The sequence below is a fragment of the Lissotriton helveticus genome, chromosome 5_1 (assembly GCF_964261635.1).
Source record: "Lissotriton helveticus chromosome 5_1, aLisHel1.1, whole genome shotgun sequence".
In the NCBI taxonomy this organism is placed as follows: domain Eukaryota; kingdom Metazoa; phylum Chordata; class Amphibia; order Caudata; family Salamandridae; genus Lissotriton; species Lissotriton helveticus.
In genome coordinates, this window is record NC_136065.1 from 2,085,726,419 (window position 1) to 2,085,751,547 (window position 25,129).

At 47.0% G+C, this 25,129-nt stretch overlaps 1 protein-coding gene across 2 annotated transcripts in view; it reads right to left on the reverse strand.

Annotated features, from left to right (window-relative positions):
• Positions 1 to 15,430, reverse strand: part of SCAI (suppressor of cancer cell invasion) — a 565,718-nt gene extending 550,288 nt beyond the window's left edge. For both annotated transcript variants that reach the window (XM_078646060.1, XM_078646059.1), the window contains exons 1-2: positions 15,311 to 15,430; positions 6,138 to 6,195 (exon numbers count right to left, since the gene is read on the reverse strand). The gene's annotated coding sequence lies outside the window, so the exon portion shown is untranslated. The remainder of the gene's footprint in view (positions 1 to 6,137; positions 6,196 to 15,310) is intronic.
• Positions 15,431 to 25,129: the final 9,699 nt, after the last annotated feature.

A 25,129-nucleotide genomic window follows, 5' to 3' on the forward strand; every position in this document is an offset into this window, starting at 1 on the left:
GGCCGTCACTATTCTATCTGAAAAATAGGTGGCCTGTGCTGTTTTTACTTGCGATTTGTATAAGCTGATAGCTTCGCGGTAGCGGATTTTGCTGTCAGCCGTGTAGTCAGAGCGCCAGCGTCTTTCCAGGCTTCTGTATAGACGTTTCTTGTCCCTAAGAGCGTCCGTGTACCAGGGGGCAGTTTTTTGGGATCGTTTCAACATAGTCTTCCTTACTGGTAGTATTGTATCTTGTGTATGTGTGATCCAGTTGTTGTAGGACTGGTTGGCTAAGCCCGGGTCCTCGTGATCACAGGGTAAAGTACCAGCAAGTTTAGTAGCCCATTTATCCACTGCGATACCTCACACGATAACTAACCAACGGAAACAAGAGCTCATATGCCCACACAGACATCAATGTCAGCTTCTACGGTGAGTGAGACCTGCTTATTTTGTTCATGAGATCTTTGCCTGAATAGAAGAAGGGGTTGTTTATGGGATCCCTTATTGGAGGGGAGAGGGTGGGGGGTGAGTGATATATCATAATAATTAATCAGCCAGCAAGCACTGTGTGCCATTAACCTACATTTACAATTCTGCAATATTAACTGGGTCAAAATTAATAAAGGAAAAAACATTTAAAAAACAGGTCCAAGCCCAGGCAACCAATAGTGGGTCTCTAGTAATCGGAGGAAAAAAACATTAGCCAAGGAAGTAAAAGGTCATTATGCTGTACTGCCATAAAAAAATAAAAATAAAGGATTGGGTCCCGATATATCTATTTCCTACCTCTTTTTTTTCCACCCTGAAAATATAAAGCGGTAAGAAGTCTGAAATTGAAAAGTGGGCCTGCCTACTGTTTAATGGCTAGAGCTTGCGGGTAAAACAGGATATCCAATTAAATTCAGAAACATCCCTTGTGCCCAGCAGACCATTACATAAGGGACTTTACCGGCAAGATACACAATACCATACATTTTACGGAGCTGGTCTCTGGTAACAGCGCATGGGAAGTGAACCCTATGTGTTAATAGCTTTTTTGTCCATAGAAGGTCTTTCAAGGGAGAAATGAATATCCTGAGGCTAAAACAACCATGAAGGTTATTGTCAGACATTGCAAAATGTCAGCCGAACACATTGGATCTGCATCAGAGCCCCTGATGGCGGACAGGCGCGGAATAACACCATTTTTGGGCACGCTTTCCAATCTCACTCGTTCCAGTACTGAAGGAACCGCAGTCGCACAACAGCAGCCACTTAAAAAGGGGAATACTGAACATTGATGGATCACTGTAAAACCCTGAGCAGAACATAACATACATAAAATGAAGCAGGAAATTCTAATGCCTTTAGTTAAAAACCTCCTCGATTTGATGGATTTTTATTTGAATATTAGCGGCATTTGCGAATAATGGACATGCCACGGTAGGATTGTAGAACACTTCTAGGTCTACGTGAATGTCTTCCCTGATAATGGGCAACTATTTTGATTTTTTTGTGACTGGACAGAGTTAAAAGAATTGATCTCAGAAGAAGGTTCTGGCAGAAAAGCACAGTCAACAGAGCTTTACATTTTTCCTGCTATAGAAACAGTAGCATAAGGTGGAGAAGAACTGAGATAGACCGCCACCTCCATCCTCACTGGCCGATGGCCTTGATACATGAGTAATAAGAAGGAGAATGCACCGCGGAATCCCTCCGGGAGCCCATTATAAAGCGGCAAAGGAACGCTTGACTGGCTGAGCTTCTCGCGCCCGCCGTATCCACCAGCTCTCACACTGTGAAACCGCGGCAGGGCAAATCCCACTGCAGCAAGGAGCCCATTTTATGGCTCCTATGGACACTTTCAAAAAACAAATTATTATGAAATTAGGGAGCTCATAAATGGCTTGGTACAAACATCACTGACCCATGCCTGGTGAATATGACAATGTTGGTCTACAGAAAGAAAGACCTCAAGGCACACACCGGGCACAGAGCGCTTGACAAATAAAAACCTTCTGTAGCAAATACATTTTGACAACACTTTTTTTCATTTAGCAGGACAATGCAATGGTTTACAGTATTGTTTTTACAAACATTTGTCACAAAAGGTATGTTTTCATCGGTGAAAGGTGTGAACAGCGACAGTGACTTTTTGGTGGTGGTTACTTTTGATGACCATCACCAACAGAAACTGTCCTGAGACCACTGAACTCATGTAACACACACTTCCTGCAAGACTCTGCCCTCTATCGACATCACTGGGTTGAACCGCTCATGGCCTAGCTACTACTTCTCATGACACATTTATTCAATTTATTGATTTAACTAAACACGTCTGTAGTTTTTTTATTCTGTTGGCATTCAACAAGAATATCAAAAATAAGAATCTCCTCCCTTTCCATTTCTGAACATCTTGATTCTGTCTATAGTTTTAGCATCCCTCTTTTCAACAGCAATTCTAAAACCTCTCTATCTCTCATCATCCTTTGATGGCTCCTCCACGCTCACCCATCAGTTTTCTAATCTTCAAAGTGCTCCTGCTTCCACTGTGCCAAGTGATTTAATATAGTGAAATTATCTTCTTTTCTACTTCTGCTTGCCTGCCCTCTCTATTCTCTGCCTTCCTTAAAATTCCAACCCTGAATCCTCCTACTGTTCTCTCCACTACTCACGACCCATCTTTGATCTTTCTTGTTCATTCTTTGCATCCATCTTCATCCCGCTTGCTCCAGAAGTTCTCAACTGTAGACCCCAGGCCTTGTCTGTCAATTTCTTCAATTGGCTACACATTTTTTCTCACGAGACCCTTTGTTTTACACCTCAACTACTACCCCAAAGTCTATTTTGCTGCATTTTCTTACTCAACTCCAAATTTTCCAAACTTCTAGGGCTTGTTTCATTTACAATCTTCTGTAATGTGCTCACGCCACGATTCTCGACCAATTATACAACCGCCCATCGCTCTAGTAACCTCTTCCAAATGTCCTAACATCAGGTGCTAATCTATTTAAAGGTTTAGTCGCCATCACATCTTTTACTCAACCTATATTACCCACCTCTCCGCTCGTCTTTCCACTACTCTTTTTCACTCCTACCTTTGCTTTTCTTATTTCAGTTCTTTTGACCTGCATTGTCCACTGTTTGGGAATACCGTACCTCTTGGCACTTTTCCCTTACCCTTTCTTCGTTATGCCAAAAAATGAAAACATACAACTTTAATTCTCGTTTTCAACTTTACTTCTGCTAGCTCACCCATTAGCATAGCATGCTATTGTAAAGGTAAGGCCCTCTGATATTCCTCAAGCAAGGCAAAAGTACCTTCAAACGCATTAAGTACATACAAACATGAAACGTACTGAACAAGCTACGTGACAGCCACGACTTACGATGACCACTGAAATGAGCTAATGCTGAAAGAGTGACATGGGATTTAAAGGTTTGTGAATACCAGGCCAACACTGTTGACCTACCTAATGTTCCCTTGATACGCGTTACAAAATGAAATTTCAATCATGAAGAGTTTATAATCTGGAGGACCCAAATCCTACGGCCATTGTCGCATTTTGTGTACCTGCAACATACATGCATGTGATAATAGACCTATCGATCAGGTTTACCGCCCGACTCAAATGTTACCACTTTGTTGGAGTCCGAACCCTTACTCTTACGGTTCTTTCTGTGGATCATGGACCACAAACGCTTTGATCAAATGAAGCTGAAGGACAAATATCACCAGTGAGTGAGCCGGTGGCCAGAACATCAACCTGAAGAGATCACGTGGGCAACTCAAATGAGAACAAAACAGGTACGGTGCACTCATTCATCTAGATCACCTTTCTGGAAAGCTATATGTGGGTAATTCAGTGGGGTTAGTTTTGATAATACAACCATGCACATAACACAAAGGGCCTGATTCGGAGTGCGGCAGAGTATAATTCCATCAATATGCCAGAGTACTATATGACTGCTATGCTGAGGGCACTCCACCCACCGTCGTTAGAGATGTCTACTAACCCGGCGGACATCTTACATTAAAAATGGGCCATCCGACTCCAATAACATGACCAAATCAGACAGCACACTTTCAAAGATTACTTTTTTCAAAGAGAAACTCACAAAGCAGGATTTTTTACAAAAAAATAAAAAAGTCATAACCTCCCTCATCATGGGAGTTTGATATATTTTTACTTTCACTTACCGCGAAATTTTAGAAGACTGTGTGTGAAAGTAAAACACCCTTATTTGCTCTTTCACTATGAATAGGGCGGGAGGACAAATGGCAAAACCTCTGACGGAGGTGTATGTCAGCCAGTAGTCTCCGTTGCTGACATACTCAAGGACCGCACGACTCTAAAAAAATGTGGGCGGGTCTTCAGTATTGCGCCACACCCTTTCTGCCGCACCTAAATCAGGCCAAAAGGGTCTATGTAGGGGATTGTCCACTAACACCTTCAGATTACTAACTGAAACATGATGGGTGTAAAGCCATTAGTCAGGAAGAAACGCCCACTTTGCTAGCACAACTACGTTTGCATGTTTTCCTCCTACTTTGGCAACATCTGGACGGTAAACTCCCATTCTGCGTGACCAGGGGTCAGGACACAATAGCTTGGCTGCCCGATACTCCGGGTTCACAAGTGGCACAACAGATCTGTGAACAAGACACACTCCACATCAAACCACCGACACACCACCCGCCGCCAAATGGAGCTGAGGGAACTTTGCAACCAAAATGCCTGGAGCGGGGAGGCCAAACTAGGCATGTTGCAAAACAACAGTTGATGGACAGAATGCAGAACAATGTCATACATTCACTCCAATTCAGAGATCTGGGCCTAAATCCATCGTTTTTTGCACTCCACACCACCCCAGTTCAGACATGGCCATATGCAAATCAGCCTTGACCCTGTGCCTCATAGGAACAGTCCAGCCCGAACTGCCAAGCCATGTGTTTCCTGGACCGGAATCAAGCATCCTAGGACCGGTTTCTGGCTATCAGCCGTCTTCAGCCAAGATAGCTTAACTCCAGTGGTGTGGAGAGCATGGGACTCAGATCTCTGTACTGGGGTGAATGTATGACATTGTTCTGCATTCTGTCCATCAATTGTTGTTTTTGCAAACTAGGCATGTCTCATCACACAGGTGCCAGACTTCCCCCCCCATCTCATCTGACACCTCTCAACAAGCTGGGGACTCACAAAAAAATCACAGAATTCTGTCACAAAACAACAACCCTGCCACCAAACTGCCTAAACAATTTGCAGGAACATAGTGCCTCATGGAGCATTTGACAACCTTCGGTAGGATGTTGCACGCTGCACAATTGGGGGGTAACCACTGCAATAGGTTGGACAGCTTGCGGTGCCTTGACTACAAAGCAACGGCACACCTGCCTAACCACCACTTCTGCAAATTTGGAAGAGGGGAGAAGAATCAAAGGGCTCTTGTCCAGAGTGGGAAAATAAAATACAAACCGGCAAGTGGAATTATGAATGAAGAATTGAAAATTGGAAGACAGAAAAAGCAATTAAAAAATGAAAAAAAACATGAAAAACTGTACATGAAACTCAGCAATGCCTCAACAAACCTCACTCCAGCAAAGGTTGGGAAGTCGGAAGCAGAAATATGTGACAGAGGGGACTGCACCCCTCTATGTGCCCCACTGATGTGTGACACGCGCTTTAGTGAAGTTTACAGCACAATGAGGATACCAGAAGCAGTGAGACAGAGATAACATGTATAGCTTGGTTTGATGGCGGTTCATGCATCTCCCCTCGCGCAAACACACATCTTTTATCCTGCCATCCCTCGGAATACTGCACCTGGGTGAGCGAGAGAGGCTTACACACCTGCGCAAAAAATGAACAATGCCTGAAACACACTCAATCTTAAAATAATGATGTGCATTACATGAGAGCCTAAGCTGGCAGCTGCAGAACTGCGAATAATGCAGAATTCCCAATGCTATCTGTTTCACTAGACGTACATACAATGCACATGCTACTTAACATGCACTGCCACGCTAAAAACACGCCCTCCAAATGCACATTCTGCCCTGGGTGTGAGGGACACACACTGTATTTGTGTTTTTTTGCAGGCATTCGTGGGTTGCTCTCAGATACAACATGCAGGCAATAATGGCTGTCAGGCTGTGCTCAGCATAGGATTCTTACCTGCTTCGCCTCGCCGGTGGGAATGTGTGGTTGTATTTATTCTTTCCGCTGCACGCCTCTAGAGACAATGGAAATGGATGTCATTAAAAGCAAGAAAGGCACCGGCGCTCGAGTGCCCGCAGCCCGCGCGGATCTGAGATCCGGAGAATAATCTAAGGGGTCCGCAGAGAGGGGGCGCTCGCGAGCCTGCCGCCGAGGTGCACACAGTACAATGGGTTTCCCAAAACACTGTGCATAAAAATATCCACACGACAGAGCGGCCTGTGCCTCCCAGAAGGGTTGCTTTTATTCTCATTGACAAGGGTCTGACAGCTCTGCCAAGCGCTGGCGGCACGTGGGCACGCACCCACCGTGGGGGCACTTATGCAGGACTGGAGTGACGGTCTCTAAGCCCCTACTCGGGTCTCCCCTCGTCGACAGTGTACAGTTTTATAGATATATATTGACTTTTAATATCAGCAGCAGAGAGGGCCTGATAGGTGGGGGCAGGGACCACTGCACTTTCCCCGCAAGTGTGCACATTTTATCACATTCGTTGGACAATGTCAAGTGAAGGCCTTAAGCTTCACCCCATCACCTTAGCTTTGACTACCAAGAATTGGAGGGAATCCATCAGAAAAGAGAGGGGGGGGGGCAGAAGGTAGAGAGAAGGGAGAGGTGGGGGGAGAGAGAGAGAGAGAATGGGAGAGAAAAGGGAAAGGTGGGGAGGGAGGGGAGAGAGGGAGCGATAGAGAGAAGGAAGAGGCAGACAGAGGGCGCGAGAGAAGAGTAGAGAGAGAACACACCTCCTAGGTAGAGAGAGAGAGCACACCTCTCAGGGAGAGAGAGAGAGAGAAAAGGAAAAGGTGGGGAGGGAGGGAGAGGGAGCGATAGAGGAAGAGGGAGAGAGAGAAGGAATAGGCAGACAGAGGGCGCGAGAGAAGAGTAGGTAGAGAGAGAGAACACACCTAGGTAGAGAGAGCACACCTCTCAGGGGGGGGGGGGGGGGGAAGAGAGAATGAGAGAGAGAGAGAGAAGGAGGGGAGGGAGAGAGAGAAGGAAGAGGCAGACAGAGGGCGGGAGAGAAGACTAGAGAGAGAGAGAGAGAGAGATACAGAGAACACACCTCCCAGGTAGAGAGAGAGAAAGAGAACACACCTCTCAGGTAAACAGAGAGAGCACACCTCTCTGGGGGAGGGGTGTGGAGAAAGAAAGATAGAGAGAGAGAGAGAACCAACCTCTCAGGGAGGGGGGGAGAGAGAGAGCACACCGAGAGAGAGAGAGAGAGAGCACACCGAGAGAGAGAGAGAGCACACCGAGAGAGAGAGAGAGAGAGAGAGAGCACACCGAGAGAGAGAGAGAGAGAGAGAGAGAGAGAGCACACCGAGAGAGAGAGAGAGAGAGAGAGAGAGAGAGAGAGAGAGAGAGAGAGCGCTGCTTCACCAGCTCCAGTCCCAGCACTACTTATGCTCTCGACTGAATGAAAGGCCAGTGTATTTTCCAGGTGGTCCGGGCTGGTGGATCGTGTCTAAGAGGGGCGCACTCGTACACAGACAGACAATGCACACGCCCTTAGAGGCAGGATACGGCTACCAATGTAACTTCACAAATGTACACAGACCACTCACTGGCAGAGTTAAGACTCACACGCGTATGTAGAGGAGAAAATGTGCACAACACCTCGTCAAGTCGTGCTGAGCCACCAGGCAGCGACTCTCAGTGGTCTGTCCTTGCCTTGACTCAAACCCAACACAATCTTCGCTTTGCATCTGGGTTACTGCACTATCACACGCACCGGCCCCCCTGTAATCACGTAAGAACGCCGCAAGTGGCAGGTACAATGCACTCACCTTCCTGCAAACGTCACACAGGGACACCATATTCTGGGATTTAGAATGTGGACACCCCCAGAGGCTCAGCAGTGTCAGACTGGGATGCAGGAGGCCTTCTGTGTGTAACATCAGGTCTTGGGAGGATGCTTAAGACTGCTCAGCGCGCGCCCTCAAGTCTTACAGAGGTCACCTTTGGGCCAGACAGAAGGGGAGCATGGGGGTGCAAGGAAGAGAAGCCACATACTCTAACAGAAGGCACAACCTCTCTTCAGCACTGAAGAGATACCTGGGGTCCTTCAGGAAGGGGAACTTGGGGACCACAGAAAAGATATCTGGGTAACTGCTAAGAGACCCCCTCCCTGGCGCCTACGGAAGAGGGTGGCACAAAAGGGATATCTTAGGAGTCACGAGGAAATGACACACTTGGGTGCCCCCGGAGGGGCAAAATTGGCTGCACTACAGGAGGGGCAAACGTGGGACTCCCAACAATCGGTGGGTGTCACTAAAAAGCCCTACACAAGAGACGTTAGGGGGGCATTTTACCTGACACGGAATGGCTTATTTTACCCATTCCCATCACAGGCACAATTCTGCTGGTACACTAGCAATAATAAAAAAAAAGAAGAAATAACACAACATAACTGGTTATCTGCTTCCCTAAAACTGCTCTCTGTCCCCAGTGTTTCTATAAACTGCTCTCTGTCCCCGATGCTTCTATAAACTGCTCTCTGTCCCCAGAGCTGCCATACACTGCTCTCTGTCCCCAGTGCTGCCATAAACTGCTCTCTGTCCCCGGTGCTTCTATGAACTGCTCTTGGTCCCCAGTGTTTCTATAAACTGTTCTCGGTCACCGATGCTTCTATAAACTGCTCTCTGTCCCGGATGCTTCTATAAACTGCTCTCTGTCCCCGGTGCCTCCATAAACTGCTCTCTGTCCCCGGTGCTGCCATAAACTGCCTTCTTTACCCGGTGCTGCCATGAATTGCCTTCTGCACCCGGTGCTGCCATAAACTGCCTTCTGTACCCTGTGCTGCCATAAACTGCCTTCTGTACCCGGTGCTGCCATAAACTGCCTTCTGTACCCGGTGCTGCCATACATTGCTCTCTGCCCACGGTGCTTCTACTAACTGCTCTCTGGCTCAGGAGCTTCCATAATACTGCCCTCGGTCCCCGGTGCTGCCATATACTGTTCTCTGTCCCCTGTGCTTCTATAAACTGCTTTCTGTCCCCGGTGCTGCCATAAACGGCTCTCAGTCCCGGGTGCTTCTACAAACTGCTCTCTGTCCCTGCTGCTTCCATAAACTGCTCTGTGTCCCCGGTGCTTCTACAAACTGCTCTCAGTCCACGGTGCAGTCAGAAACTGCTCTCTGTCCCCAGTGCTGCCATAAACTGCTCTATATCCTCAGCGCTTCCATAAACTGCTCTCTGTCCCCAGTGCTGTCATTAACTGCTCTCTGTCCCCAGTGCTGTCATTAACTGCTCTCTGTCCCCAGTGCTGCCATAAACTGCTCTCTGTCCCGGGTGCTTCTACAAACTGCTCTCTGTCCCTACTGCTTCCATAAACTGCTCTCTGTCCCCAACGCTTCAATAAACTGCTCTCTGTCCCCAGTGCTTCTACAAACTGTTCTCTGTCCCTGCTGCTTCCATAAAATGTTTTATTTCCCCGGAGCTTCTATAACTGCTCTCTCTCCCTGCTGCTTCCATGAACTGCTCTCTGACCCCAGTGCTGCCATAAACTGCTCTCTGTCCCCAGTGCTGTCATTAACTGCTCTCTGTCCCAAGTGCTGTCATTAACTGCTCTCTGTCACCAGTGCTGCCATAAACTGCTCTATGTCCCGGGTGCTTCTACAAACTGCTCTCTGTCCCTACTGCTTCCATAAACTGCTCTCTGTCCCCAACGCTTCCATAAACTGCTCTCTGTCCCCAGTGCTTCTACAAACTGTTCTCTGCTCCTGCTGCTTCCATAAACTGTTTTATTTCCCCGGAGCTTTCATAACTGCTCTCTCTCCCTGCTGCTTCCATGAACTGCTCTCTGTCCCCAGTGCTTCTACAAACTGCTCTCTGTCGACGGTGCTGGCATAAACTGCCTTCTGTACCCGGTGCTGCCATACATTGCTCTCTGCCCACGGTGCTTCTACTAACTGCTCTCTGGCTCAGGAGCTTCCATAATACTGCCCTCGGTCCCCGGTGCTGCCATATACTGTTCTCTGTCCCCTGTGCTTCTATAAACTGCTTTCTGTCCCCGGTGCTGCCATAAACGGCTCTCAGTCCCGGGTGCTTCTACAAACTGCTCTCTGTCCCCGCTGCTTCCATAAACTGCTCTCTGTCCCCAGTGCTTCTACAAACTGTTCTCTGCTCCTGCTGCTTCCATAAACTGTTTTATTTCCCCGGAGCTTCCATAACTGCTTTCTCTCCCTGCTGCTTCCATGAACTGCTCTCTGTCCCCGGTGCTTCTACAAACTGCTCTCTGTCGACGGTGCTGTCAGAAACTGCTCTCTGTCCCCGTTGCTTCCATAAACTTCTCTCTGTCCCCGGTGCTTCTACAAACTGCTCTCTGTCCACAGTGCAGTCAGAAACTGCTCTCTGTCCCCAGTGCTGCCATAAACTGCTCTCAGTCCCGGGTGCTTCTACAAACTGCTCTCTGTCCCCGCTGCTTCCATAAACTGCTCTCTGTCCCCGGTGCTTCTACAAACTGCTCTCTGTCCACGGTGCTGTCAGAACCTGCTCTATGTCCCCAGTGCTGCCATAAACTGCTCTCTTTCCTCAGCGCTTCCATAAACTGCTCTCTGTACCCCGTGCTGTCATTAACTGCTCTCTGTCCCAAGTGCTGTCATTAACTGCTCTCTGTCCCCAGTGCTGCCATAAACTGCTCTCTGTCCCGGGTGCTTCTACAAACTGCTCTCTGTCCCTACTGCTTCCATAAACTGCTCTCTGTCCCCAGTGTTTCTATAAACTGTTCTCGGTCACCGATGCTTCTATAAACTGCTCTCTGTCCCGGATGCTTCTATAAACTGCTCTCTGTCCCCTGTGCCTCCATAAACTGCTCTCTGTCCCCGGTGCTGCCATAAACTGCCTTCTGTACCCGGTGCTGCCATGAATTGCCTTCTGTACCCGGTGCTGCCATAAACTGCCTCTGTACCCTGTGCTGCCATAAACTGCCTTCTGTACCCGGTGCTGCCATAAACTGCCTTCTGTACCCGGTGCTGCCATACATTGCTCTCTGCCCACGGTGCTTCTACTAACTGCTCTCTGGTTCAGGAGCTTCCATAATACTGCCCTCGGTCCCCGGTGCTGCCATATACTGTTCTCTGTCCCCTGTGCTTCTATAAACTGCTTTCTGTCCCCGGTCCTGCCATAAACGCCTCTCAGTCCCGGGTGCTTCTACAAACTGCTCTCTGTCCCCGCTGCTTCCATAAACTGCTCTGTGTCCCCGGTGCTTCTACAAACTGCTCTCAGTCCACGGTGCAGTCAGAAACTGCTCTCTGTCCCCAGTGCTGCCATAAACTGCTCTATATCCTCAGCGCTTCCATAAACTGCTCTCTGTCCCCAGTGCTGTCATTAACTGCTCTCTGTCCCCAGTGCTGTCATTAACTGCTCTCTGTCCCAAGTGCTGTCATTAACTGCTCTCTGTCCCCAGTGCTGCCATAAACTGCTCTCTGTCCCGGGTGCTTCTACAAACTGCTCTCTGTCCCTACTGCTTCCATAAACTGCTCTCTGTCCCCAACGCTTCCATAAACTGCTCTCTGTCCCCAGTCCTTCTACAAACTGTTCTCTGTCCCTGCTGCTTCCATAAAATGTTTTATTTCCCCGGAGCTTCCATAACTGCTTTCTCTCCCTGCTGCTTCCATGAACTGCTCCCTGACCCCAGTGCTGCCATAAACTGCTCTCTGTCCCCAGTGCTGTCATTAACTGCTCTCTGTCCCAAGTGCTGTCATTAACTGCTCTCTGTCCCCAGTGCTGCCATAAACTGCTCTATGTCCCGGGTGCTTCTACAAACTGCTCTCTGTCCCTACTGCTTCCATAAACTGCTCTCTGTCCCCAACGCTTCCATAAACTGCTCTCTGTCCCCAGTGCTTCTACAAACTGTTCTCTGCTCCTGCTGCTTCCATTAACTGTTTTATTTCCCCGGAGCTTCCATAACTGCTCTCTCTCCCTGCTGCTTCCATGAACTGCTCTCTGTCCCCGGTGCTTCTACAAACTGCTCTCTGTCGACGGTGCTGTCAGAAACTGCTCTCTGTCCCCGTTGCTTCCATAAACTTCTCTCTGTCCCCGGTGCTTCTACAAACTGCTCTCTGTCCACAGTGCAGTCAGAAACTGCTCTCTGTCCCCAGTGCTGCCATAAACTGCTCTCAGTCCCGGGTGCCTCTACAAACTGCTCTCTGTCCCCGCTGCTTCCATAAACTGCTCTCTGTCCCCGGTGCTTCTACAAACTGCTCTCTGTCCACGGTGCTGTCAGAACCTGCTCTATGTCCCCAGTGCTGCCATAAACTGCTCTCTTTCCTCAGCACTTCCATAAACTGCTCTCTGTCCCCAGTGCTGTCATTAACTGCTCTCTGTCCCAAGTGCTGTCATTAACTGCTCTCTGTCCCCAGTGCTGCCATAAACTGCTCTCTGTCCCGGGTGCTTCTACAAACTGCTCTCTGTCCCTACTGCTTCCATAAACTGCTCTCTGTCCCCAGCGCTTCCATAAACTGCTCTCTGTCCCCAGCGCTTCCATAAACTGCTCTCTATCCCCAGTGCTGTCATTAACTGCTCTCTGTCCCAAGTGCTGTCATTAACTGCTCTCTGTCCCCAGTGCTGCCATAAACTGCTCTCTGTCCCGGGTGCTTCTACAAACTGCTCTCTGTCCCTACTGCTTCCATAAACTGCTCTCTGTCCCCAGCGCTTCCATAAACTGCTCTCTGTCCCCAGCGCTTCCATAAATTGCTCTCTGTCCCCAGTGATTCTACAAACTTTTCTCTGTCCCTGCTGCTTCCATAAAATGTTTTCTTTCCCCGAGTCTTCCATAACTGCTCTCTCTCCCTGCTGCTTCCATAACTGCTCTCTGTCCCAGGAGCTTCCATGAACTGCTCTCTGTCCCAGTAGCTTCCATGAACTGCTCTCTGTCCCAGGAGCTTCCATGAACTGCTCTCTGTCCCTGGTGCTTCCATGAACTGCTCTCTGTCCCTGGTGCTTCCATAAACTGCTCTCTATCCCTGCTGCTTCCATGAACTTCTCTCTATCACCGGTGCTTCTATAAATTGCTCGCTGTCCTAGGAGCTTCCATAAACTGCTCTCTGTCCCCGTGAGCTTCCATATACTGCTCTCTGTCCTCAGTGCGTCTACAAACTGCCCTCTGTCCCCGGTACTTCTATAAACTGCTCTCTGTCCCCTGTGGTGATCCAAAGTGCCTTATTCCATCCCTGCCGCCCCTGTTTCTGCAGGCTACCTGGGGCAGGCTGCTGTCTAACCCAGGTGCTGTTGCTGGAGGCTACACTATGTCGCCTCATACACTGCCTCTGCTGTTACAGGTTGCTCCTTGCCTTTCTACCCTTTCCCTCTACTGCTGCAGGCTGATCTTTGCCTTTCTGCTCTTTCCCCCTGTTTCTGCAGGCTACCTGGGGCAGGCTGCTGTCTAACCCAGGTGCTGCTGCTGCAGGCTACACTATGTCGCCTCATACACTGCCTCTGCTGTTACAGGTTGCTCCCTGCCTTTCTACCCTTTCCCTCTACTGCTGCAGGCTGCTCTCTGCCTTTCTACTCTTTCCCTCTACTGCTTCAGGCTGCTCTCTGCCTTTCTACTCTTTCCCTCTACTGCTTCAGGCTGCTCTCTGCCTTTCTACCCTTTCCCTCTACTGCTGGAGGCTGCTCTCTGCCTTTCTTTGTGCGGGATATTCATTCCCCATGTTGCTCTCCCAGTACTAGGGGGGCACCAGTTCATCACATATAGTAACTCCAATCCTAGGTGTTAATGTGCCAACCCTAATGCATTCTGGGTGTTGTAGTCTCTCATTGCTTCTACTGAACTAATTCATGTAAAACAAATGATAGCAACGATCACATGATGCATGCCACACACGTACTGAGCCCAATGCTGTTCCTGTGTGATGCTCTCTGCCTTTTTATCTACTACAGCACACTGTTATCTGCCTCTGTGCTGCTGCAAGAGTGTTATTCTGCAAGCTTTTCCTTGTACCTGTTCTGCACCTGCTGCCACTGACACTCACCTGAGGCGTCACTTGTGCTGCTGAAGCTGTTCTCTGCTCGTGTGCTGCTGTCTTGTGTTATCTGCCCTTGTCCTGAGACACTTTCCTGGAGCTGCACCTCTGGCACTGCATGTTGTTCGTCGCCTCTTACGCCAAGTCCCTGGCCTTAAAATGCCCCTCCCCTAGCACTCAACTATGTCATAAGGATTCCTAAGTTCACTAATTGTGTGCATCAGTAGCCCATCAAGTCCAGTAGTTATATATATTTTGCAGTTTGTGGAGTGGATCCCATTATATGAGGACCACAAGCACCAGAATGGATGAGCTCCTCACGCAGATCACTCAATGCTGTGCTGTGTGTGCCACTGTATTGCTGCAGTGCACGCTCCTCTCTGCCCCCGGGCTGCAGCATGTTGCTGTCTGACACAGCACTGATGCAAGCCTCCCTCTGCTGTGTGTGTCTGTTGAACCCCGCTGTCTGCTCTGTGCTGCTGCATGCAGACCCCCCTCCCCCCACCCCCTCACAGCTGAACCCTGATATCTACCCTCCACCCATGCAGGCTGTCTGACACAGCACTGATGCAAGCCTCCCTCTGCTGTGTGTGTCTGTTGAACCCTGCTGTCTGCTCTGTGCTGCTGCATACAGCCCCCCCCCTCACTGCTGAACCCTGATATCCACCCTCCACCCATGCAGGCTGTCTGATGGCTACTGCCTGGTAATTGCATTTATATAGCGCTTACTACCCCCGAGGAGGCGTTGAAGCGCTTTACTGCCCCTCTTACCTTGACACTAGCTCATGCTGCTGAGTGATGCCCTCTGCCCTGCTGTGATCTGCCCCATGGCACCGAGCTGGGGGTGGGCTGGTGCTGATGCATGCCTGCACAGCCCCTCTGCTGCTGCTGCACCCAGGTCTCTGCCCTATTGCTGTTGCAAGCTTCTGCCCTGCTGTGCCACTCACCTGGGGCTGTCTCGTGCTGTTGCCCCTTCCCTGCATGCAGGAGGCTGCCCCCTACCCCTGTGCAGCTGCGCCTTGTGCTGCTGCTGCAGGATGCTCCCTGCACTGTGCCCCTGCATGCAGCCTGCCCCTCCCCCGTGCAGACCCTGCCCCTGTGACACTCACCTGCAGCTGCCATGGCACTGCTGCAGTGTAGGCTCCCCTCCCCTCGCCCCACTCACCTGGAGCTGCCCCCGTCCTGCTGCAGGGTCCTTCCTGCCCCCCGTGCAGCTCCACACACTCCCAGGCTGCAGCAGTGAGAGCAGCACCCAGAGGCTTCTGTTGTGTGCAGTGCGCTGCAACCTACCGCGAGCACACCGTTTCCCTCCGCTCATCCTCATTGGATAAGAATGCCGGAATACAGAATTTTCGAAACGTGATTGGGCGCAAAACCTGACAATCAAAACCGCCTTTCCCTCTGCCGGTTCTGCACCACAGAGCTCCAGGGAGGGCGACCAGCGCCACCTGCTGGCCGCGGAGCGCAAGGGCAGCCCTTTCACTTTCATTTTCTCTTCCTACCTGTACGAGTGAATTAGCATTGTTAATGATTGGTATTTAAAACTAGTTAAACTACGGGTACTTCAAACATTCCAATTTCACACAAGAGCGTCGAATACACTTAAACCCAGACATATTATCACATTTTCCCATAGAAACATAATGGGAAAAAACCTTTGATACATCTGGTCCTGAATTTCTGGGTGGAACTAGGTAGCCTCGGGGAGTGACAAACGTTGGGGCGGCGGTAGCTTGTCTTTAAGAACTAGGGGCAATATGTATCAAAGTCCTAATTTGCGATTCTCAAATAACGATTTTTTGCGAATCGCTATTTGAGAATCGCAAAATGCTATGTATGTAGGATTTGCAATAAATTTCGCGAATCCTACATATTCCTTAATTGCGAATCTCAAATTGCGATTCGCAATTTACAATTAGCAATTAGCGAATCATAAATTTTGAATGCAATTTCAAGGGTGCAGGGGTGTCAAAAGGACACCTTGTTTCACCCCTAAAATAAGCATGGGTGCACATGTGGCACACATACATGCCCTAAGGGCATGTATGTGCTTCACACTGCAATCTCAAAAATGCAAAAAAAGTGCATTTTTCAAAGAAATCCCAAATGACCGCCAACTTAAAGTTGGTGGTAATTTGCGATTCCTTAAGGCCAAATTGCACTTTTTTGGTGCTTCTTACATTGCATTTAAGGAATCGCAATATTTGCGATTCCTTAAATGCAATCGCAAAATAAGGAATCGCAAATATTGCGATTCCTTATTTTGCACGCAGATTTGCCTTCATACATACCATTTGGCAGAATTGCGATAGAAAACGCCGAAATTCTGCGAATTTTGGCGTTTGCGAATGCAATTTTGCTTGATACATATGGCCCACAGAGTCTGTAAATCAGCAGGCAACAAATACCATGGGAAATATGGTAAAAACTATAAAACCAAAAAAATGTATCTTTCAGCATTTCTCGGCGAAACATGCAACAATATCCCATGTCTTGACGATGTGTCCACAAGTTACTCAAAATGTGTCAGTTTGTCATAAATGTGTCAGCTTGTATATAGGAATTCAAAGAATGCTGTGCCGTTCCTAGAGGTGGGTGGGGAAAGGGAATAAAATATGAGTCATGTGATGCGAAGGATGTTGTTGGGGTAAAGAAGAATTACCCTTGGGCATCCATTTTGTTGGATATAGTGCCCTCACACACCTTTGCAGGTGTCATGCTTCATCATTCAGGCCTGCTCCTCGTTGGGTCGGCGGTGCAATACCCAACGGGCAACACCTCAAAGAGGGGCTCTTTAGCGGAGATCTTTGTCCAACTGCCGTATAGAAGTGCGGGTGTGGGGTCAGAGAGGGTTGTAGACGTGTCGGGGTGGTTAAAATAAAATAAAGCACGAGGGACCAAGGAACAATTTATTCTGGCAGTCCCCTGCTCTAATTAAAATAGATTCTAGAGGGTAAATACTTGAATATTATGCTTCCAGGGACCTTCTAGAGTGTGCTATTGTTCGGTCAACATGTTTCTCGCTATTGTCCATTAACAAGCGATTCTTCAGGACCAAAGAACTATTTAGCAAGTATCTATTGGGTTCACTGTCTACATAGAATCATATCCCCTAATATATAGATTATGTGTATACAGTAGTGTGATTCAAAAAAGAAGAAAGGTAAAATGTATGGAAGCAAAGGGGGAGGGGGAGAAACCGTATCTCTATATTACCTTTCTTTCGTGGAAATGCCTGTGTAAAGCTGCAATTACCTAAAAAGTGTAATGTTCAGTGAAACATGTTGACCGAACAATAGCACACTCTAGAAGGTCTCTGGAAGCATAATATTCCAGTATTTACCCTCTAGAATCTAGTTTAATTAGAGCAGAGGACCGCCAGAATAAATTGTTCCTTGGTACCCCGTGCTTTATTTTATTTTAACCACCCCGACACGTCTACAACGCTCTCTGGCCCCACACCCGCACTTCATCTATACAGCAGTTGAAAAAAGATCTCCCCTAAAGAGCCCCTCTTTGAGGTGTTGCCCGTTGGGTATTGCACCGCCGACCCAATGAGGAGCAGGCCCAAATGATGTAGCATGACACCTGCAAAGGTGTGTGAGGGCACTATATCCAACAAAATGGATGCCCAAGGGTAATTCTTCTGTACCCCAACAACATCCTTTGCATCACATGACTCATATTTTATTCCCTTTCCCCACCCACCTCTAGGAACGGCACAGCATTCTTTGAATTCCTGAATTTCTGGGTGTTGGCTGTCGCTGGACCTTCTACTCATTCTTGAGTAGTAATAGCCCTTTTCTCCTCCTTTTGAACATATATCAGCTTGTATATAACCTATATTGTGACGAAATGCGAGGCAAGCTTATTTTTTATTAACCGTATACATGTGAGATTTTTGTAGAGTGTTGAATTATTTCAATGTTCCCAGGGTGGACGGTTTAAGGTTACATTATACATAGTGAAGTAAAGCGGTGAGCCAAGGATCGCACAATTGGTCAATTGAGAGACCGGTATTTGAGCTCAGGATTGCATATTGTGCATATGTAGGATAACATCACTCTGTCTTCAGTTTAACACCAAAGGTCACTGCTTTGTGTTCAATTAGTCAATTACTGTCATTCAATTAGTATTAGTAGTATATGCAGTTTGTTAGACCTGGCATCTTTGGCGTGGTTTCCCCTATCTTTTTGCCTCTACCTCCTGTATTTTTGATGCTGTGCTGGATTTCGTTTTTGCTGGTTTAGATGCTTTGGACACTCTGCCACTGCTGATCAGTGCCAGAGTGTAAGTGCTCCCTATGTAAATTGCTATTCTGATTGGATATACATGTTTGGCATATTTGTATCACCATGAAGTCCCTAGTAAAGTGCACTGGGTGTGCCAGGGCTGGTGATGACAAATGCTACTAGTGGGCCTGCAGCACTAATTGTGCCACCCACAGGAGTAGCCCTAAAATGATGTCTCAGGCCTGACACTGCAGTGCCTGTGTGCAGTTTAGAACTCCCATGTCCTCCTGGTCAGTGTCCCCACTGACCAGGCCTAACCCTTCCCTTTTTGTGCACATCAGTCACCCCTATGGAAGGCCCAAGGTACCCCCCTGGGCAGGGTGCAGTGTATGTAAGAGGTAGAGCATGTACTAGTGCAGGTGACATGCTCTGGTAGTGAATGGCAGCCATTTTCGTTTTTCACTACTGTAAGGCTATCTTGCTCCATAGATTAACATGGGGGATGCTGGCTACAGTGGTTAACAGCATTTCTTCCCATAGGAACAAGATAGGACGGATTGGTGTCACTACATCGCGGTTTTTTACAACGCATTCCGTTACATCGGAATTTTTACAACGCATGATCCATTACATCGGATGCCATTACAACGCATGGCATTACATAGCAGATGCTATTACAACGCATGGCATTACATCGTAAGTATAGGTAAGTATAAAAAATGTAATTAAGTTAATTTAATTAAGTTAATTTAATTAATTGAATTAAAATACATTTTAAAATAGTAATTAATTTTATTTAATAAATTTAAATCTATTTATTTAAATTAATTTTAATAAAAATTGTAATTAATTTTATTTAATTAATATAATGAAATTAATTTAATTTAAATATTTTTTTAATTGTAATTAAATTAAATTAATTAAAATAATTTATTTTATTTAATTATTTTAATTAAGAAATGTAATTAATATAATATAATTAATTTAATTTAACCTAAAACACCCCTGTACCCCAAAACCCAAACCCTACCCTGAAACCTAAAAACACCCCTGTACCCCAAAACCCAAACCCTGCCCTGAAACCTAAAAACACCCCTGTACCCCAAAACCCAAACCCAAACCCTACCCTGAAACCTAAAAACACCCCTGTACCCCAAAACCCAAACCCTGCCCTGAAACCTAAAAACACCCCTGTACCCCAAAACCCAAACCCTGCCCTGAAACCTAAAAACACCCCTGTACCCCAAAACCCAAACCCTGCCCTGAAACCTAAAAACACCCCTGTACCCCAAAACCCTAACCCTGCCCTGAAACCTAAAAACACCCCTGTACCCCAAAACCCAAACCCTACCCTGAAACCTAAAAACACCCCTGTACCCCAAAACCCAAACCCTACCCTGAAACCTAAAAACACCCCTGTACCCCAAAACCCAAACCCTACCCTGAAACCTAAAAACACCCCTGTACACCTGTACTTATTTTAAAAATTACTTTAATTAATATAATAAATAATAAATTAATAATATTAAAAAACATAAATAAATATATTTAATTATAATTAATATTAATAAAATTTAAAAAAATTAAATACTTACCTATACTTACGATGTAATGTCATGCGTTGTAATAGCATCTGCTATGTAATGCCATGCGTTGTAATGGCATCCGATGTAATGGATCCTGCGTTGTAAAAGTTCCGTTGTAAAAGACTCCCGTTGTAAAAGTTGCGATGTAACGGTGCATCACCGATAGGACATAAGTATCTAGTATCCCTGAACTCAGAATTTAATAACACATCTTTTAGGAAAAGTTGTTTTTAAATCCTGTGTTTGAGAACAGCACTTTTAGAAAGTGGCTGTTCTCTTGTCTGACCCTTCTGTGTGCCTGGGCCTGTTTGTGTATTGACTGTCTGGTTTCAGAGTGACAGGGGCTGGGGGATTCCCCAGGAGGCTGGCTGAGTCAGCCCTAGGCTGAATGACTGCAATTGCAACTGGAGTGGTGGGAGGAGTTAGCACCTGGGCCTGAATAGGGCTGTGCCTGCCTTCCACAATGCTGGCTCCACCTCCTGCTGGGCGGCTGAGGACCCTGCCCCTCACTCTGAAAGGAAAGATGCAGCCAGCAAAACAAAGTGCTCAGGAACCACCCAGAACTGGTTCAGACCGGGCTCAGGGGCCACATGCACCAAGAGAACAAAGACTTTAGGGGTATAAGTACAGGACCCCTGACAACAGAAAATTAGATCATCCTGGAATCAAGAAGGAACCTCTGCCAAGGAGAAAGCTGAAACTGAAGAAGGAAGACTGTCCTGCTGTTGCTCTGCTGGACTGACCTGTTGCTTTGCTGCCAAGGAGAGGGGAAGGACTTTGCTGCTGAGCTGTGTCCCCTGTCTTGAAAGGAATCTCCAAGGGCCTGAGAAGAGCTGGCTCCCTGTTTTGAAGTCCCAGGAACAAAAGGACTTCACCCCCAGCTTCCCCGAACTCTGCTGAGAGAGTTCTGTCCTTCCTAGAGTGCTTGATCCAGTTGTGGGGCCTCTGGAAGTTGTACCTGTGCTGGGAAGCTTGAAACTAAGCTTGAGAGACTTTTGCAATTGAAAAGTGTCGCATCGCTCGCTTGCGGAGCGCATCCCTGACAGTGCGAGAAGATTCCCGCCGCTACGAAGGCCGAGATCGTCAATCCTTCGTTTGCGGGACGCACCAGACCAGTGCGGGAGAATCGAACATCGCTGCGAGTATCGTCGCAGAGCCTGTCGTCGCTGGGTGAGATCGCCGCACCGCTTGCTTGCGGACCGCATCACGTCGCTGCGAGCATGGTCGCAGAACCATCGCATTGAGGAGCTGCGAGAGAGAAGATCCCTGCTGGACCGCGCATCGTCGCCCCGGAGATCGTCGCAGCCCCTTCGAGATCGTCGCATCGTGCCTTTGCGAGAACAGACTTCCTACGGAACCTACGCACCGGAACCCATACAAGTGGCCTTCCTCCTCATACAGACCGGATTCGTCGCAACACGCCCGCTGCTGCAGCGGGGGTGTCGCAAACGCCTCCCCAGGGTCTCAGGAGCAACGCATCGCTTGTTTTCCACCGCACCAGCTTCTGCTTTTGGAACTTTGTTGCAACTAAAAGGTACTGTGAGTAAACGTGACGCAACTGTGAACTTTTCACGCATAAGTAGAGAATTCTATCGCAACGTAAAGAATTCTATCGCAACCTAAAGAATTTTAACGCAACCTTAAGAACTCTTTGGAAACCATATTCTTGAACTGTGTATGTTGGATTTTTGTCGTTTTGGTCTTGTGTAGTTTAGATTAAATACCTTTATTTTTCTAAACGGTTGTGGAGTCAGTTTGTGGTGTTTTCACTGTGTTACTGTGAGTGTTGGTACAAATACTTTACGCATTGCCTCTGGTTAGCCTAGACTGCTCGTGCCAAGCTACCTAGAGGGTGAGCAGAGGTTATCTCAGAGGGTTATCTCCTTGCCCTGACTAGAAGCAAGGGTCCCTATTTGGACAGTGGTACCTACCTCTGCCAACTAGAGACCCCCAGATCTAACACAGTTCAATTAAAAACTCATAGCACATTAAATTGTCACTATTCACAAATATGCGTGTAGTCATATGATTAAAACTGTGCTTTCCTGTTTAGAATGTTTCCACATTAGAGGTGGACGAGCCATGGGTGAGCCAACAAATAAGCAGGGAGGGCCGAGCAAAGGGCCACTGCTGGTTCTAAGAGCCCACGCATGAGCCAAGCCTTACAGTATATGGCATTTAAATCATGCAACAAAGATCATGTTAAAGAATGATAAGGTGTCTCCAAAATTCCAAAAAGTATATTTTTTTATACGCAGAAGAGCTTAATTTGAGCATATCAGACTATATCACCGCATTGAGATTAATAAAAGTGAACTTTTAAGTATGAACTGAGAAACATTCCAGCCCCCTTCCTCGTGATAATGGTATTAGGGAACTAAAAGGCAAGTCAGGGGTCATGTGTACCCTAGATGTGGGCTAGATTCTTATTATACATGGAAAAAGGTTTTAGGCTATTAAATAAAACAGAGTGTTTTTTTTTAAAGCTCACATCATGAATGTACGTATTTGAAGATGCTATCACATGTGATAATGAATAAAAATGACGCTAGGTGAAATTAACTGTTTGCCAATGATAACAGAATTTGGTCATGTAGGGAAGCCGGTATTAATCTCAGATTTTCCAGTTTCACACTGTGCAGTTCAGAACCAAACAACTAGAAAACTTGTTTTAAATTCTTAATAGGAAGTTTAACGCTCAGTATATGTTTGGTTCTCAATAATATGCCACAACGTATCGACTGGTATATTCATTCATAAACAGAACATCATTTTAGAAATATTCATCAAAAGTTATCATTTTAATTTCATCATATACACCAGATCCCAGATTACAAAAATCACCGAATGTCAATCAAACCCTACAACCACAAAGGCAATATGTCATAAAGTCTTTTATCAACATTACAAACACAGTTTTGTTTTTGTAGGTTTATATAGCGCAAACTCAACCCAAAGGTATTGGAGCACTTTACATCAGCACCAGTTACATTACACAAGGCCAGATTCTATTTTCTGTTTTAAGGAAGTGGGAGATTTGCCCGGAATCATAGGATGTTGAGCTGATGCCGAGACTCAAAACTGGTTTTCCAGCTCCAAAGTCAGCATCTCTGGCCGTAACACCACATTCTCTCCCAAAAGTTCCTGTTGTCTCACAACCGTTGGAAAGTTGAAGGATGTATCAGTCGTATTTTCTGCATCCCACTTGGTAGGCCTACATCAGTGGACAATAAAAATTGTTAACGTGTGTTTCGGTGGAACAATCCTTTCTATGGTCCCACCTTCGTCAGGCCTGTCCATTATCAAGAAATACATTGCTATGGATGAACTTGAACCAAATAGATTTGTTGTAGGGAAATCCAAGAGTGCTGATCCCATAGTGGCCTCTCACAAAAGGGATAGGCATTCAATCCATGTTATCACCTTTAGTAACCCCAGGGAATAGTCAAGACTGAACTCCAACTCAACGGTGCTGAGAAACATCCCTTCGACACACCTGACGGCTGCAGATAAGGGCGGTTATGCTGCCACACTCTGCTGATGTTCTTTTCCACAGGAATCCTTAGGGGAAGACTCAACATTTGGGCAAGCAGCACCGTGCATGTTATGTATTTTGTGTTGTGTGTCCAGACTGACTGAGCTAGGACAAGGGACAGACAGGAATAGACAACAGGCCATATATTTTCTGGGGCACCTTCTGGTTTGACAGAAAGACCAATTTTAGGACAGCATCAATGTCTTAATGATCACAATTAAATAATTAACAAACCAAAGGGATCAAGGCGCCTCCACAGAGTTTGCTCTTCAGGATACAGCAATCCAAGGAGACTTTAGTGATGTGCAGAATGACTTCAGAGAGGCCACTGATCCCTCTGTTTTATAGTCTGGAGGCGGTTCCTACTCTCATGCTCCAAGGAACCTGTCTTAAAAATGTTTTTTCTCTTTCTTATGCTGGGTTGATTATGTCATTTTGAATTATTGTATTTCTTATACAAGTTGGAGCACATTTGCTAAGTGTATGTATCTCTGAGACCTGGAAAACAAGATACTGTATTTTATTATAGCATTTGGATAGCATCTATTATCCTATGTTGGGCGCTAAAGCACTTACCTAGACAGGTAGCACGCTGTACCGTGTGAGTGTTTGGTTGGAAGGATGACTTTGAACCTGTATACAAGCAAACAGGATGACAATGGTAATAGAGGGTGCCAGCACATACACACATTCAGGAAAGTATAGCGGGGTGTAGAGACGGCACGCTCAATGAAAACAAAGACACTATGTCATCCCAACAGTGCCATGTACAGGGGGAAGACTCATACAAACTGATTCAAAAGAATGTCCAGAGCACCACCAAAGAAATGCAATAAGAAGGTCTGTTGCTCTAGAGGGTCCAATCAAGCCAATTGAGCGGCAATCAGCAAAAGATACTGTTAGACCTGACACCTTTTGGCGTGGTTCTTCCCCCATCTTTTTACCTCTGACTCATGTGTTTTGATGCTGTGCTGGATTTCGTTTTTGCTGATTGAGATGCTTTGGACACTCTGCCACTGCTGATCAGTGTCAGAGTGTGAGTGCTCCCTCTGTAAATTGTAATATTGATTGGCATATTTGTATCACCCCGAAGTCCCTAGTAAAGTGCACTGTGTGTGCCAGGGCTGGTGATGACAAATGCTACTAGTGGGCCTGCAGCGCAGATTGCGCCACCCACATGAGTAGCTTTAAAATGGTGACTCAGGCCTGCCAGCGCAGAGCCTGTGTGCAGTCAGTGACTGCCATGTCAGCCTGGCCAGTGTCCCCACTGGCTAGGCCTAACCCTTCCCTGTCTGTGCACATCAGTCACCCCTATGGAAGGCTCTAGGTACCCCCCTGGGCAGGGTGCAGTGTATGGATAAGGTAGAGCATGTACTAGTGCAGGTCACATGCTCTGGTAGTGGGCTGCAGCCATTTTGTGTGCTCACTGCTGTAAGGCTATCTTGCTCCATAGAGTAACATGGAGGAGGCTGGGCCCATGTGATACCAGCCTATCTTCCCATAGGAACAAGATGGAACATAAGTGAAAGATATCCCTGAACTCAGAATTTAATGACACATCTTTTAGTGAAGGGTGTTTTTAAATCCTGTGTTGGAGAATAGCCCTTTTAGAAAGTGGCTGTTCTCTTTTC